Below are 14,458 nucleotides of genomic sequence, written 5' to 3'. Positions count from 1 at the left end.
TATGTGTTTAAAAATCCTAAAATCATTTTTAAGGTTGTATTTTTTCTCTAAAATTGTCTTTCTGAAAGTTATAAGAAGCAAAGTAAAAAAATTAATGAAATTATTTAAACAAGTGAAGACCAAGTCTTTAAAATATTTTCTTGGATTTTCAAATTCTATTTGAGTTTTGTCTCTCTTAGAATTAAAAATGTCGGGCAAAGCGAGACCAGCTTGCTAGTACATAAATACAATTTAAAAAATAGAGGCAGCTCACTGGTAAGTGCTGCTATTTGAGCTATTTTTAGAACAGGCCAGCGGGCGACTCATCTGGTCCTTACGGGCGACCTGGTGCCCGTGGGCACCACGTTGGTGACCCCTGCTGTATCGGTTCAAATGTGAACAGTACCCATCCCGAGTGGTGTTAATGAAAGCATACAGTATAAACACGTTGTAGGGTTCAACAAAACGCAAGACTGACACATTCAACTTGAGGGCAAATACTACTTAATGACACACTGAGGACAAACTGAAATAAATGCATACTTGCAAATGAGACTCAGAAGTGAAAGGAAACAAGATATAACAACTAGACAGCACAGTCATCATTATCAAAGTTAAATCTGAATTTTTTTAAATTATTAAACATATTACGTTTGTTACTACATGAACACACATACAAGTACAGAAAATTGGTACTGTCGAGTACCAATACTGATTCCCAGGTGATTGGAGGTAATATTTGGACACGTAACACAATGAGTAAACAGACTACGATGTTACCATTCAATTTAATACCAAGCTTGGATCATTCCTGCCTTTACATTAATCGGGACATCAGAGAGATGTTAAACGAGGGTTGTCGGACAGGTTTAATCTGACCCGCAAGATGAGTTTGCAAAGTATAAAAATGAGCTGCAGTTTTTTAATGAAAGAAACTGCTGTTCTAAATGTATCCACTGGATGTCGCAATAGCAATTCAAGTGTAACTCGCATCCATCATTACACTGTTTTAGATGAGTGTCAGCTGACTTTAAACGCCCTCTGGATTGGCTGTCTCTACTCCAATCAGCGCAGGTGCAAGCAATCAGCTGCTTCTGTTGTGGCTGGCGGCAGACCAATGCTGTAGCGACGCACAATATCTTCTTTAATTGTAAATTATCCACTCGAAGGATGATATAACGAAACAGTAAGATGCAAACACTTAATTCAACTTGACCATTATCAAGTTAAAGTACCACAGTTAGAGTTTTGTGCAGCGCTCACAATTGGTTAACCGCACGATGTGCACTCTGAACTCCATTGTAAAAATGTGTTTCTACATTTGTTGTTTCTTCTATTTTATTTAATGCTTGAATCTACTATTTTTATATTGGTTACGTTTGTAGGTATGTTACATTTACTTCAGCTATTATGGAGTCATTTTGACAATTGTTTTGATTATATTATAATTGTAATATTTGAATGATGATGTGGCAGTTCAGGATGTTACCAAAGTGGCGGTTTGAGGATAGCTTTTCCAGTCACGTCTTTAATGGGGAACTGCCAAAATGAGAATGCTAAACAGGAAGTGCTTAAAGTTTATCATGGGGTCATGGGGTTTTTGAAACTGGACCAATTTTTTCACAGAATTGTCAACGAAGTGTTTTGCCAAGAGTAGGGGTGTCAAAGTCAAGGCCCGTGGGCCGGAACTGGCCCTGGAATTAATTATCTATGGCCCCCGGGATGATATTTGATTAGTATTACAAACGTAGAAGCGGCCCGCAGGCTACTGCTGTTTTGCACGCACCAATACTCCATCAGTGTTGGTGCTAGGAATTTTCAAGTCATAAAAATGGGGTCCCACAGTAATTTTTGGGGTCCCACTTATTTGTAACCGTTTTGAAAACAAATGATAAATGTAAGCATTATCCTGTTATCTCACATTCTATATTGTGTTTTGGAAAAAGGTTGTCATAAACGTGACTTAATTCATTAAAAAAAATAATACAAAAGAAAACAAATTTTTATGCGTATGTTAATTTATTCAGTTATAAACATTCATTCACTTTCTTCTTTCCTTCATGGATCTAAATTTTACCGCTGCCGGTATTTTTTTTCTATATTTTTATTGTAATATTTTCAGAATGGGTTGGTTCTATTTTTGGCCAAAGTAAGACAAAGAAAAAAATCTGAAGTTGTCTTTATTTTTTAGTTTTAATGCCATGATTTTAATAGTCCGGCCCGCGTGTGCACAGATTTTCCTCCATGCGGCCCCTGAGCGAAAATGAGTTTGACACCCCTGGCCAAGAGGATTGTTTGTAATGTGTACATTTTCAGAATATACTTGTTCAATTTTTGGCCATAGTAAAACTATTCTGAAGTTGTCTATTCTTAAATTATTATGCCATGCACTGCACAAACTGAAATCTAAATAAGATTAAATATCTCAAATAAGGGTGATATTTGCTTATTTTCGGTCTGATAAGATAATTCTTCTCACTAAGCAGATTTTATGTTAGAGTGTTTTACTCGTTTTAAGGGTTTTGGTCCTAAATGATCTCAGTAAGTTATTACAGCTTGTTGCTGAGATTTGATGACCTATATTGAGTAAAACATGCTTGAAACTAGAATATCAACTGTTGCAAAGCTGTGTCATCAACACTCACAAGTATAAAACTACTTTTTCAAAGTAAGAATTTCTTATTTCAAGCATGAAAAAAAAATCATGATTTTGACACAATTGTGTCTCATAATTAAAACAGATGACAGCCAAATGGACTTTGCTGTTTTATTTTCAATGAAACAAGAGAAAATTACGTACTCATATAGTAGTACACAGCAAACTGACAGTTAATATTTAAACATTTAACATGTGACATTTCAAACAATTTTGAACAGAAATAGTTCATGCACATTCAGATAAATTTCTCAAAAATACAATTAAAAAACATTTGGTCGGGCTGTATACAGTAAATGCACACTAATTGACTGAAAGAGCACACACTTGGCACGATGATGTCATGTTATCGATGGGAAAATGCATTTTTAGACAATATGATTTGCCGGAGAGGCTAGGAAACCCCGAGAGTAACAAGCGGTTGCCTTGTTGCCTTTCCATTATGAAAAATAAATTAGTTTTTAGTGTAAGTTTGCTGGTTTCAAGAAATGTAATGCCGAGCGCATATCATTATGTCAAGATAATGGCACTAGCATTTACTTCATTTAAGAATATTTTTCAACATATTGAGCAAAAAGGTCTCTTTTTTTTTCTTCCAAGAAAAGTGCACTTGTTATTAGTGAGAATATATTTATTTTAAGGTATTTTTGTGTTCATTGAGGTTAATTTGACTTGTTTTGGAAAGTCTTGACAAGCCAAATTTTATTGTTCTATTGGCAGAAAATTTTGCTTAGTTCAAATAAAATACCCCTAATTTTTATTTATTTTTTCCTTGTTTTTGAACGCTGACTTTTTGCAGTGTGATTTTATCAGTCCGGCCCGCGTGGGAATAGTTTTTCCTCCATGCGGCCCCTGAGCGAAAATGAGTTTGACACCCCTGGCCAAGAGGATTATTTGTAATGTGTACAAATTTAAGAATATACTTGTTCATTTTTTGGCTATAGTAAAACAAAAAAACAGTTTTGAACTTATCTATATTAATTTATTATGCCATGATTTTTTATCAGTCCGGCCCGCGTGGGAATAGTTTTTCCTCCATGCGGCCCCTGAGCTAAAATGAGTTTGACACCCCTGTATTAAACAAACCCTACTATCTCCAGAGTTCGGGAATCTGTATCGTATCGGTTCAAATGTGAAACACACCCATCCCTCACTCTATTATACATGTTTATTATTGTGGTTGCTCATAAAATGAAGCTGACAATGTCAATCAAAACTGAGCTTTATTAACGTTGTACAGGCAACTTTGGCAGTTGCACAATTTCATTCACAAATGGCCAAAGAAAATGAACAATGAGCAAGAGAACGCTGCAACACATGTGAATGATGATGTCAGTGTTACAGTAAAAGGTCTAAAGCACCTCCATTAATCCTGCACTTGAACCGCCTCCATTTACCCTGCAGGAAGAACCTTTTGCAGGCGGGTTACCTGCGAGCAACAACAGAAAGTTTGAAGGGGGAATAGAGCGAAACACATAACAGCACTCTCTTCATGCTAAAAAAAGATCCCCAATCAAAAGGAACTCCTTTCTGTTAAATAAACAATGTCAACAAAAAGAACACCAAAAAGTTTCCTATTGGTTTAAAGCATCTGATCAGGCAGACAGGCACTTTTAAAACAATGGGAATTCGACGCGATTATTAAACAGTTTTCCACCAAACAGTCATGGCGGCGTACGTGTTGAACTAAAGGATCGCTGGGTGCCGCTCCCCGAGCAGACTGATGCATTACTTCTCATCCATCCATCTAATTATTCCCTCAGAAACCTGAAATTTGAAGATACAAAAGATCGTCCCTATCTGTCACCGAGCGCCATTGATCTTATCGAGAGAAAATGTGGGTGTAGCGGAAACCCAATATAACTTGTGCCATTAAATTCCACACAGCATTATTCACATAGCGAATTGACAGATATCTGCCAGACGTTTCTTTTAATCTTCAACCGTTGTTGAAGAAAAAGCAAGGGAGGGCGGGCGGGTGGGTGAGTGGGGAGGGTATCCTACACTGCAGGCATCTCTGCCTTTTCCATATTTGCAGTGAGGTTAACAAAAAAGCCGATTGATGTACGGAGAGAGGGGGGGGGGGGGGGGGAACAACGCCCCACCTAACTTGTTGATTATTAACAATGCGGATGGTAAGACGTGTTTCCACTGTATTTGGAAACGAGACGCTGATCAATCCCGCTGTCCACGCCGGTCAATTTGTGTCAATACGTTCTCACGAGTGTTCCCAGTTATAGAATGCAGATGTGTCAGAATGCAATCGGAAAATGATAGCAAGCAAGAGTGCATGTCGATACAGGTGTGTGTGTTCACAGCCATCACGTCAGCCATACCCGCCCACACACACTCTGGGTAATCAGGTCGATTGGGTGGGAATTCAAAGCTCCAAGTGTGGACGTTGATTCACGCAGGAATATCTTCACAACAGTAAAAGTGTCGCGGATTAGCGTGGTGAGGTGTTCGTGATCCCGACATGCGGAAGCAGCGTGCAGCAAAAATGAGTTTTTAATCCTCAAACAGAGCTAAATATAAACATGTGTGCCGCTTAGAAAAGTACTGATTAGCATGAGCAATTTTAAATGGCAATTTCAACAGTTCCACATTTTCAGTTCAGTTCAGTCTCAGTTTATTTGGAACATGCAAACGATACAATCAATCAATCAATGTTTATTTATATAGCCCTAAATCACAAGTGTCTCAAAGGGCTGCACAAGCCACAACGACATCTTCGGTTCAGAGCCCACATAAGGGCAAGGAAAAACTCACAACCCAGTGGGACGTCGATGTGAATGACTATGAGAAACCTTGGAGAGGACCGCAGATGTGGGTGACCCGTCCCCCCCTCTAGGGGAGACCGGATGCAATGGATGTCGAGTGGGTCTAGTATACTATTGTGAAAGTCCAGTCCATAGTGGATCTTGTCAAGACTTGGACTATGGGTTGTTTGTTTTCCCGAGATGCAAGTAAAGCTGGATCGGACATGGCTTGGGTGTGAGTACATATTTATTTAAACACTAACAAACTACAAAAAAGGAAGAAAACAAAAGGCGCGCACAATGGCGGAGAACAAACTTGACTAATGAAACCAAAAGACTAGCACAAAGGCAATTAACTATGAACATGAAACAAAAACACTTAATGTGGCATGGCATGAAGCATGAACTATAATAAACAGGAATATCATGGGTAGTAGAGGTAGTATAGATAATGTCACCAGGACGATCAACAGAAACAGACAGGCTTACATATCAGTGACATGATTAGTGACAGGTGCACGAGTGCAAAGCGTGAGACAGGTACGTGACATGAGGACAGGTGAAAACTAATGGGTAGTCATGGAAACAAAAACAATGGAGCGTAAACAAAAACTAAAGAGTCCAATAACTAAACTAAACAAAACATGACTAAAACAAAACATGATACACAGACATGACAGATCTAACATAATAGTGAGAGTCCAGTCCATAGTGGATCTAACATAATAGTGAGAGTCCAGTCCATAGTGGATCTAACATAATAGTGAGAGTCCAGTCCATAGTGGGGCCAGCAGGAGACCATCCCGAGCGAAGACAGGTCAGCAGCGCAGAGATGTCCCCAACCGATGCACAGGCGAGCGGTCCACTCCGGGTCCCGACTCTGGACAGCCAGCACTTCACTCCCCCCCCTCTTCACAAGGGAGAGGATGGGGGAGAGAAAAGAAAAGAAACGGCAGATCAACTGGTCTAAAAAGGGGGTCTATTTAAAGGCTAGAGTATACAAATGAGTTTTAAGATGGGACTTAAATGCTTCTACTGAGGTAGCATCTCTAACTGTTACCGAGAGGGCATTCCAGAGTACTGGAGCCCGAATAGAAAACGCTGTATGGCCCGCAGACTTTTTTTGGGCTCTGGGAATCACTAATAAGCCGGAGTTCTTTGAACGCAGATTTCTTGCCGGGACAATGTAATGCATCACACAATTCCAGTTGTTTTGTTACAGCACGTCCGAAAAGGAGTAGGAAGAAGCAGAGCTTATTTAATCCTACCCCTTTTCATACCATAGCAATTTTATCCAAAATGCCTTGTTCTCTGTAACAGAACAGTGAACAAATAAATAATATATATATAATATACCATAGTAAGCGTACAAATATTAAATACATAAATAATCTTTGTCTCATCCATCCATGTGTTAATGTGTTCATGAAAACTACAACTAAGATGCAAATTACAATCAAACAGCTGATGCGTAATAAGTACAATACTTACAGTATTAACACTTTTTAGGGCGCAACAATAAACTGGACAGCAAAGACTAGACTGACTAGCCAATGCACCATAAACTATACACTACTGCTATTTAAGGTATTGGACTTGCAACTGGAATCAAGACTTAGAAATGTAATGATAAAACAAGATAGAGTATAACACAATATACGGCAACACACTTAGGACAAACTTAAATGAATGAATACAAGCATGGTTGATAGTAAATGCTTAACATTAAGGCTCCACTTTTCAAAATGCTGTAGCTTGATGCTAATTGGACATGCGATATACAGTACATGCTACTGATTAGCATTAGTGACTTTACATGCAACAACTAATTTGGTAAGGAAAACTAGAACTAAGATGGACCTTACAATGAAACAGCTGGTGTGTGCCGCTTAGAAAAGTAAAGCAAACATGAAAAGCAAACAGTCGCATAAAGCTAACAAGGAACGTGAACAGTAGCACACGGCTAACACGTTGCTTTACACGTAAACACTCGCGTAAAGCAAACAAAGTTCCCGCACCGACTAGACGGCGAGACTGGCATATAAAATTGCTTGAATGGTATCGGCCTCAGGTGCGTGTCCTAATCACCAAACAAAGACAGGTGAGTACAATCCGCATTAGGATTAGTGTAGGGGGGGCCTAAGTCAGGCTCTCAGCCAGAGAGGGAGGAGCGTCACACTTTGAGGAAATACAAACAAGGTATGATAAAGGGGTATGTTCACCTCATTTTGACATGTGCGTATTATCACCGACGTGACGTGATGTCTGTAAAATCCAAGCAATTTAGCGCTTTTTATTTGGATATTAGTAGATCAGTCCTTAAAGAGTAACCAGACCCCTGCAGGTACTCTTTGCTTAAAGACAGCAAAGGTCCAATCAAGGCATCTGGGTTATTCTCGTTGGTTGAAGTCAATATGTTTCACCTTTTATGCAAAAAGCTTTTCAATTCTAAAATTTTCGGTGTGGAGTTTTCCTAATACTCTATGTCTGTAGTGGGTGTGTCCCCTGAGGTGGGTCACAATAGGGTTGTTGCTTCTGAACGGCCGTCCTGCATTCAAATGTTTCATTTGTGGTATCTTCTCATGTGGGACGCGACGATTCCAGAACATGATGGCGCAAACCTCTCCTTCTGTTTGATGTAAATGGCCTCTTTCAAACCAGTGATCCTTCCTGCCCAGAATATGGAAATTCTTGTCCCCAAAGGAATGCCCCTTCCTTATGAGAATGCAAAATGGCTGCCAAGTGTGGACCTAAAGATACCGCCCTCCTATGTGGTGCCATGTGTTTGTGTAAGGGTTGTTTGCACTCCTCACTCCACTTTACTGCAATAACAACACTCTTGAGTTGGTTTTGGGGGATTTTGTCCTGGGGTGGACCAGCTTTTGTCTGAGGGTGTCAGTGGATTTGAAGTGCATCACCATGTTCAAAGAAAATCCTTCCAGGTTTCTCTGACGAAGCCAGCCCCGCACGGGACCACCATATTTCGCCCACTGTTTCTATCCCCAGGGTTGACTGTAGTGTCTTCTCCAGACAATACCCAGCTGGGATATGGTTGACAAATTAAATCTAGTACAGACTTTTGGAGACTTTGAAATGAAAACATTTGGAGCTCTTCTCAACGAGCAGCGGGTGCTGCTTTGGGGCAGATTAATTTTTAGTTACAATGAATTAAAAACAGTATGAACTCTGAGTGTGTGCTTTTACTGCCATCTTATGTCTACTTTTAAGTATTTGTGGTCTAAAACGAGTAAAACATCAATACAGTGTGCATTTTCCATTTTTTGTAGAAAATCCTGCGCTTTTTGAAGTAAAGAGTTCCAAGGCACACCTAAAATATTGAGAACAGATTTAAAAAATTACAAGTTGATTCAATGTCATTGAAGAAAATTAATCTCAAACTGAAAAACTGTCGCAAATTCATACATTTTCAGCTGCAACAATCACCAAAAAATTTATTTTAAAGCTTGGTGGGACTGATTTCAGTGTTTATAATGTTTTTTATTTGAAATTCAATGTGGTCATCATTGGGTACTTAAAGGAACCATATGTTTTGAAAAAAAAACAAAACAACATTTTTATTCATCATTTACTCCTTGTTTATTTAGATTATTTAAATGAGTTACTTTACACAAATGAAATACTCTCCTAATTTCAGGCTTCAGAAAAAAAGAACACTGCTGCTATAATAATTATTATTGACATTATTGTGGTACTTAATAAAAAACTGCACTGCCCTTAATCCATCTGTCAAGTTTTTGACACTGTTGACCATGCATGCACTTTGTGTTTGTCCACAAGGGGGTGGCACAAGGCTCTGTTTTGGGGCCCCCTTTATTCATTATGTTAATTGATGTACAACAAGACTAAACATTAGGACTGCATTGCTTAGTCAACATAATTGAAAAAATTCAATATAAAAATCCATCAACAAAGCTTTGGTATTGTCAACAAGTCGCTTTGTTGCGTGGTTCTCCAACTATCTGGAAAACAGGACTCAATGCATTAATATGACTTTGTTGTTGTCCACAAGGGGGTTACCACAGGGCTCTGTTTTGGGGGCCCTCTTATTCATTATATACAATATTGTACAAATAAACTGGCAATTAGGGCTGCAACGATTAGTCGACAATATCGAAAACATCGATATTAAAAATTCATTGACAAAGTGTCGACGAGCCGCTTAGTTGTAAGATTCTCAAAGCAACAAAGAAGTAGTTCTGCCTTTGTTGTTGTTCTCAAGAGGGGTGCCACAGGGGTCTGTTTCGAGGGTCATCTTATTCATTATGTACATTGTACAAAAAAAAGGCAATTAAGGCCGTAATTGACAACATCGATTATAAAAAATTAGTCAACAAATATTTGTAATTGTCGACAAGTCGCCTAATACTATTTTGATTGATACCCCACCCGGAATGTTCATGTTTACACTTTTATTCCTTTAGGTTAAAAGAGGCAGCTCAAACATGTACAGAGCTAGATTAAAAAATAAATATGTTGATTTATTTTTACTGTGGTTATACTGTATTATTTGTGTAATTAAATAAAACATTTTGTTTCTCACAACGGCAGCATGGTGAACCAGGGGTTAGTGCATGTGCCTCACAATACGAAGGTCCTAGGTTCGATCCCCGGGCTCGGGGTCTTTCTGTGTGGAGTTTGCATGTTCTCCCCGTGACTGCGTGGGTTACAAAGATGTGCACCTAGGTTGATTGGAAACACTAAACTGGCCCTAGTGTTGGAATGTTGTCTAACTGTGTTGGCCCTGTGATGAGATGGCGACTTGTCCGCCCGAATGCAGCTGAGATACTCCAGCACCCCCCGTGACCACGAAAGGGACACGCGGTAGAAAATGGATGGATGGATGTTTCTCATTAATTAATGTTTATTTTTTTACAATTAAATTTACAATAAAAATTTAGTTCAAATCAAATAAAGAACTTAACGTCAAACTCAAACGTGTAAAGCAGACCATAAGCAATGATTGAAATTGAAAAATCGAAAAAATAATCGCAGACTAGTCAACTAATATAATAATTCTTAGTTGCAATCCTATTGGAAAATGCCTGGGTTTTTTGCTAGGATTGGGTCTCAGGAAAAGTCCAATCAACACACAAACTGCTTGTTTATGTATAAATCGATTTTAATGATAAATTATATTTTTTTGTTCCAGACGAGTTAAAAAAAAAAAAAAAAAAATTTTTCTCCATTTGCATACTTTTTGCCCCCTTATTTAAAGGCCTACTGAAATGAATTGTTTTTATTTAAACGGGGACAGCAGATCCATTCTATGTGTCATACTTGATCATTTTGCGATATTGCCATATTTTTGCTGAAAGGATTTAGTAGAGAACATCGACGATAAAGTTGCAACTTTTGGTCGCTGATAAAAAAAGCCTTGCCTGTACCGGAAGTAGCTTGACGTCGCAGGTTGAAAGGCTCCTCACATTTCCCCATTGTTTACACCAGCAGCGAGAGCAATTCAGACCGAGAAAGCGACGATTACCCCATTAATTTGAGCCAGGATGAAAGATTCGTGGATGAGGAACGTGAGAGTGAAGGACTAGAGTGAAGTGCAGGACGCATCTTTTTTCGCTCTGACCGTAACTTAGGTACAAGCTGGCTCATTGGATTCCACACTCTCTCCTTTTTCTATTGTGGATCACGGATTTGTATTTCAAACCACCTCGGATACTATATCCTCTTGAAAATGAGAGTCGAGAACGCAAAATGGACATTCACAGTGACTTTTATCTCCACGACAATACATCGGCGAAGCTCTTTAGCTACGGAGCTAACGTGATAGCATCGGGCTTAAATGCAGATAGAAACAAGAGAAATAAACCCCTGACTGGAAGGATAGACAGAAGATCAACAATACTATTAAACCATGGACATGTAACTACACGGTTAATGCTTTCCAGCCTGGCGAAGCTTAACAATGCTGTTGCTAACGACGCCAATGAAGCTAGCTTAGCAACGGGACCTCACAGAGCTATGCTAAAAACATTAGCTATGCACCTACGCCAGCCAGACCTCATCTGCTCATCAACACCCGTGCTCACCTGCGTTCCAGCGATCGACGGAAGGACGAAGGACTTCACCCGATCATCCGTGCGGTCGGCGGCTAGCGCGTCTGCTATCCAAGTCAAAGTCCTCCTGGTTGTGTTGCTGCAGCCAGCCGCTAATACACCGATCCCACCTACAACTTTCTTCTTTGCAGTCTTCATTGTTCATTAAACAAATTGCAAAAGATTCACCAACACAGATGTCCAGAATACTGTGGAATTTTGAGATGAAAACAGAGCTTTTTTGTATTGGATTCAATGGGGTACCAATACTTCCGTTTCAACGATTGACGTCACGCGCGTACGTCATCATATACAGACGTTTTCAACAGGAAGTTTCGCGGGAAATTAAAAATTGCACTTTATAAGTTATTAGTAGGCCGTATTGGCATGTGTTGCAATGTTAAGATTTCATCATTGATATATAAACTATCAGACATTGCAACACATGCCAATACGGCCGGGTTAGACTACTAAAGTGCAATTTTAAATTTCCCGCAAAATATCCTGCTGAAAACGTCTCGGTATGATGACGTCTGCGCGTGACGTCACGGATTGTAGAGGACATTTTGGGACAGCAATGTGGCCAGCTATTAAGTCGTCTGTTTTCATCGCAAAATTCCACAGTATTCTGGACATCTGTGTTGGTGAATCTTTTGCAATTTGTTTAATGAACAATGGAGACGGCAAAGAAGAAAGCTGTAGGTGGGAAGCGGTGTATTTCGGCCGGGTGCAGCAACACAAACACGTAGCCGGTGTTTCATTGTTTACATTCCCAAAAGATGACAGTCAAGCTTTACCATTTGGCCTGTGGAGAACTGGGGCAACAGAGACTCTTACCAGGAGGACTTTGAGTTGGATACGCAGACGCGGTACCGTGAGTACGCAGCTGCGGCTTCCAAATATTTGATCGCTTGCCCGTACGTGGGTGCCGCTATGTGCATGTCACGTACGTAACTTTCGGGACTTTGGGGAAATATATGTGCTGTATGAACTTTGGGGAGGTGAACGGTACTTTGGGCTGTGGGATTGAGTGTGTTGTGCGGGTGTTTGATTTGTATTGGCGGGTTATATGGACGGGAGGGGGGAGGTTAAGTTAAAGTTAAAGTTAAAGTACCAATGATTGTCACACATACACTAGGTGTGGTGAAATGTGTCCTCTGCATTTGACCCATCCCCCTGTTCACCCCCTGGGAGGTGAGGGGAGCAGTGGGGAGCAGCGGTGCCGCACCCGGGAATCATTTGTTTGTTATGCGGGATTAATTTGTGGCATATTAAATATAAGCCTGGTTGTGTTGTGGCTAATAGAGTATATATATGTCTTGTGTTTATTTACTGTTTTAGTCATTCCCAGCTGAATATCAGGTCCCACCCGCCTCTCACAGCATCTTCCCTATCTGAATCGCTTCCACTGCCCTCTAGTCCTTCACTCTCACTTTCCTCATCCACAAATCTTTCATCCTCGCTCAAATGAATGGGGAAATCGTCGCTTTCTCGGTCCGAATCGCTCTCGCTGCTTGTGGCCATGATTGTAAACAATGTGCAGATGTGAGGAGCTCCACAACCTGTGACGTCACGCTACTTCCGGTACAGGCAAGGCTTTTTTTATCAGCGACCAAAAGTTGCGAACTTTATCGTCCATGTTCTCTACTAAATCCTTTCAGCAAAAATATGGCAATATTGCAAAATGATCAAGTATGACACATAGAATGGATCTGCTATCCCTGTTTAAATAAGAAAATCGCATTTCAGTAGGCCTTTAATATTTTTAACTCAATAAATAAAGGGTTTGTATGTTCTCCATATCCAACATTATGTATTATTCTAATTGATCTTTTTTGTAACACGGTTAGCGAAATGTAGCGCACATTTGTAGTTGTATGTCCCCATATTTATGCACAATAACTCAGATATGACAACACTAGCGAGGGGTAGAGAATATTAAGTGCTTTTTGGCCCAGGACGTTGAGTTCGCGTGTCCGTGCCGAGTCTCGCGGTATTTGACAGCTCCCCGGCAATGTTGCCGTGTTTACATTAGTGGCACGCGGTGACGCGGGTCAGCAGGGTGGCAAGCGGCGAGGACGGGAACACGTGCACGCGCACGCGCACGGACCGACAGACTCACACAGCAGCACTATCTCTCCCCCCCTCTCTCTCTCTCTCTCTCACGTCCAAAAAAAAACACCCACATAACTTTTTAGCGTTCGGGTAACGGTGACGTCACCACGCGAGGAGCGAGCCCACTGTTTGAAAGGGAAAGTGCAAGGACAGACGAGACGAGCGCCATCACAGCAGGAATAGCTTAGCAACAAGAGTCCCCACTTCCTGGTAAGTCCTCACGCTGCTCAACGTCGCAAACTACAGCCGACAGACACTTTTTATTAACTTTTTTCTCGACACCGCTGGACCGCGGCCGTCATTAAAAGTCCGCCTGTTCCTAAAAGTCGACCTGTCATCCTCAGCTGAAGTTTGAGGGAAGTTCGTCAGCTAGCTTAGCCAGCCTGAGGCTACTAGCATGTAGCCGAGCTAACTTTCACTGCACACTTGTTTACTTTCCCTCTAATTTAATCTCCGCTTACTTTAGTCCTGTGAAGACTAACGTGTCACAATGCAGCTGGCGATGCTATTGAGGAGTTAGGACAAAACTGGCTCTTGTGAAGACCCCGTGATTGCATACAAGAGATTTAAAATGATGTAACTTAATAGCACGCAGAGTGAACGGTGTAAGGGGCTGTGAATCTTTGGGTGTCCCACGATTCGATTTAAAATCGATTTTTTTTCGATTCAAAAACGATTTTTTTTCCCGATTCAAAAAGATTCTCTATTCATTCAATACATAGGATTTCAGCAGGATCTACCCCAGTCTGCTGACATGCAAGAAGAGTAGTAGATTTTTGTAAAAAGCTTTTATAATTGTAAAGGACAATGTTTTATCAACTGATTGCAATAATGTACGTTTGTTTTAACTATTAAATGAAGCAAAAATATGACTTATTTTA

At 40.2% G+C, this 14,458-nt stretch overlaps 1 protein-coding gene across 1 annotated transcript in view; it reads left to right on the top strand.

Annotated features, from left to right (window-relative positions):
- Window positions 1–13,510: 13,510 nt before the first annotated feature.
- Window positions 13,511–14,458, top strand: part of nek7 (NIMA-related kinase 7) — a 143,293-nt gene continuing 142,345 nt past the window's right edge. Inside the window, exon 1 of the mRNA XM_062028405.1 lies at window positions 13,511–13,787. The gene's annotated coding sequence lies outside the window, so the exon portion shown is untranslated. The remainder of the gene's footprint in view (window positions 13,788–14,458) is intronic.

The sequence above is a fragment of the Entelurus aequoreus genome, linkage group LG19 (assembly GCF_033978785.1).
Source record: "Entelurus aequoreus isolate RoL-2023_Sb linkage group LG19, RoL_Eaeq_v1.1, whole genome shotgun sequence".
NCBI lineage: Eukaryota > Metazoa > Chordata > Actinopteri > Syngnathiformes > Syngnathidae > Entelurus > Entelurus aequoreus.
This window is presented reverse-complemented; position numbering and strand designations above follow the sequence as displayed.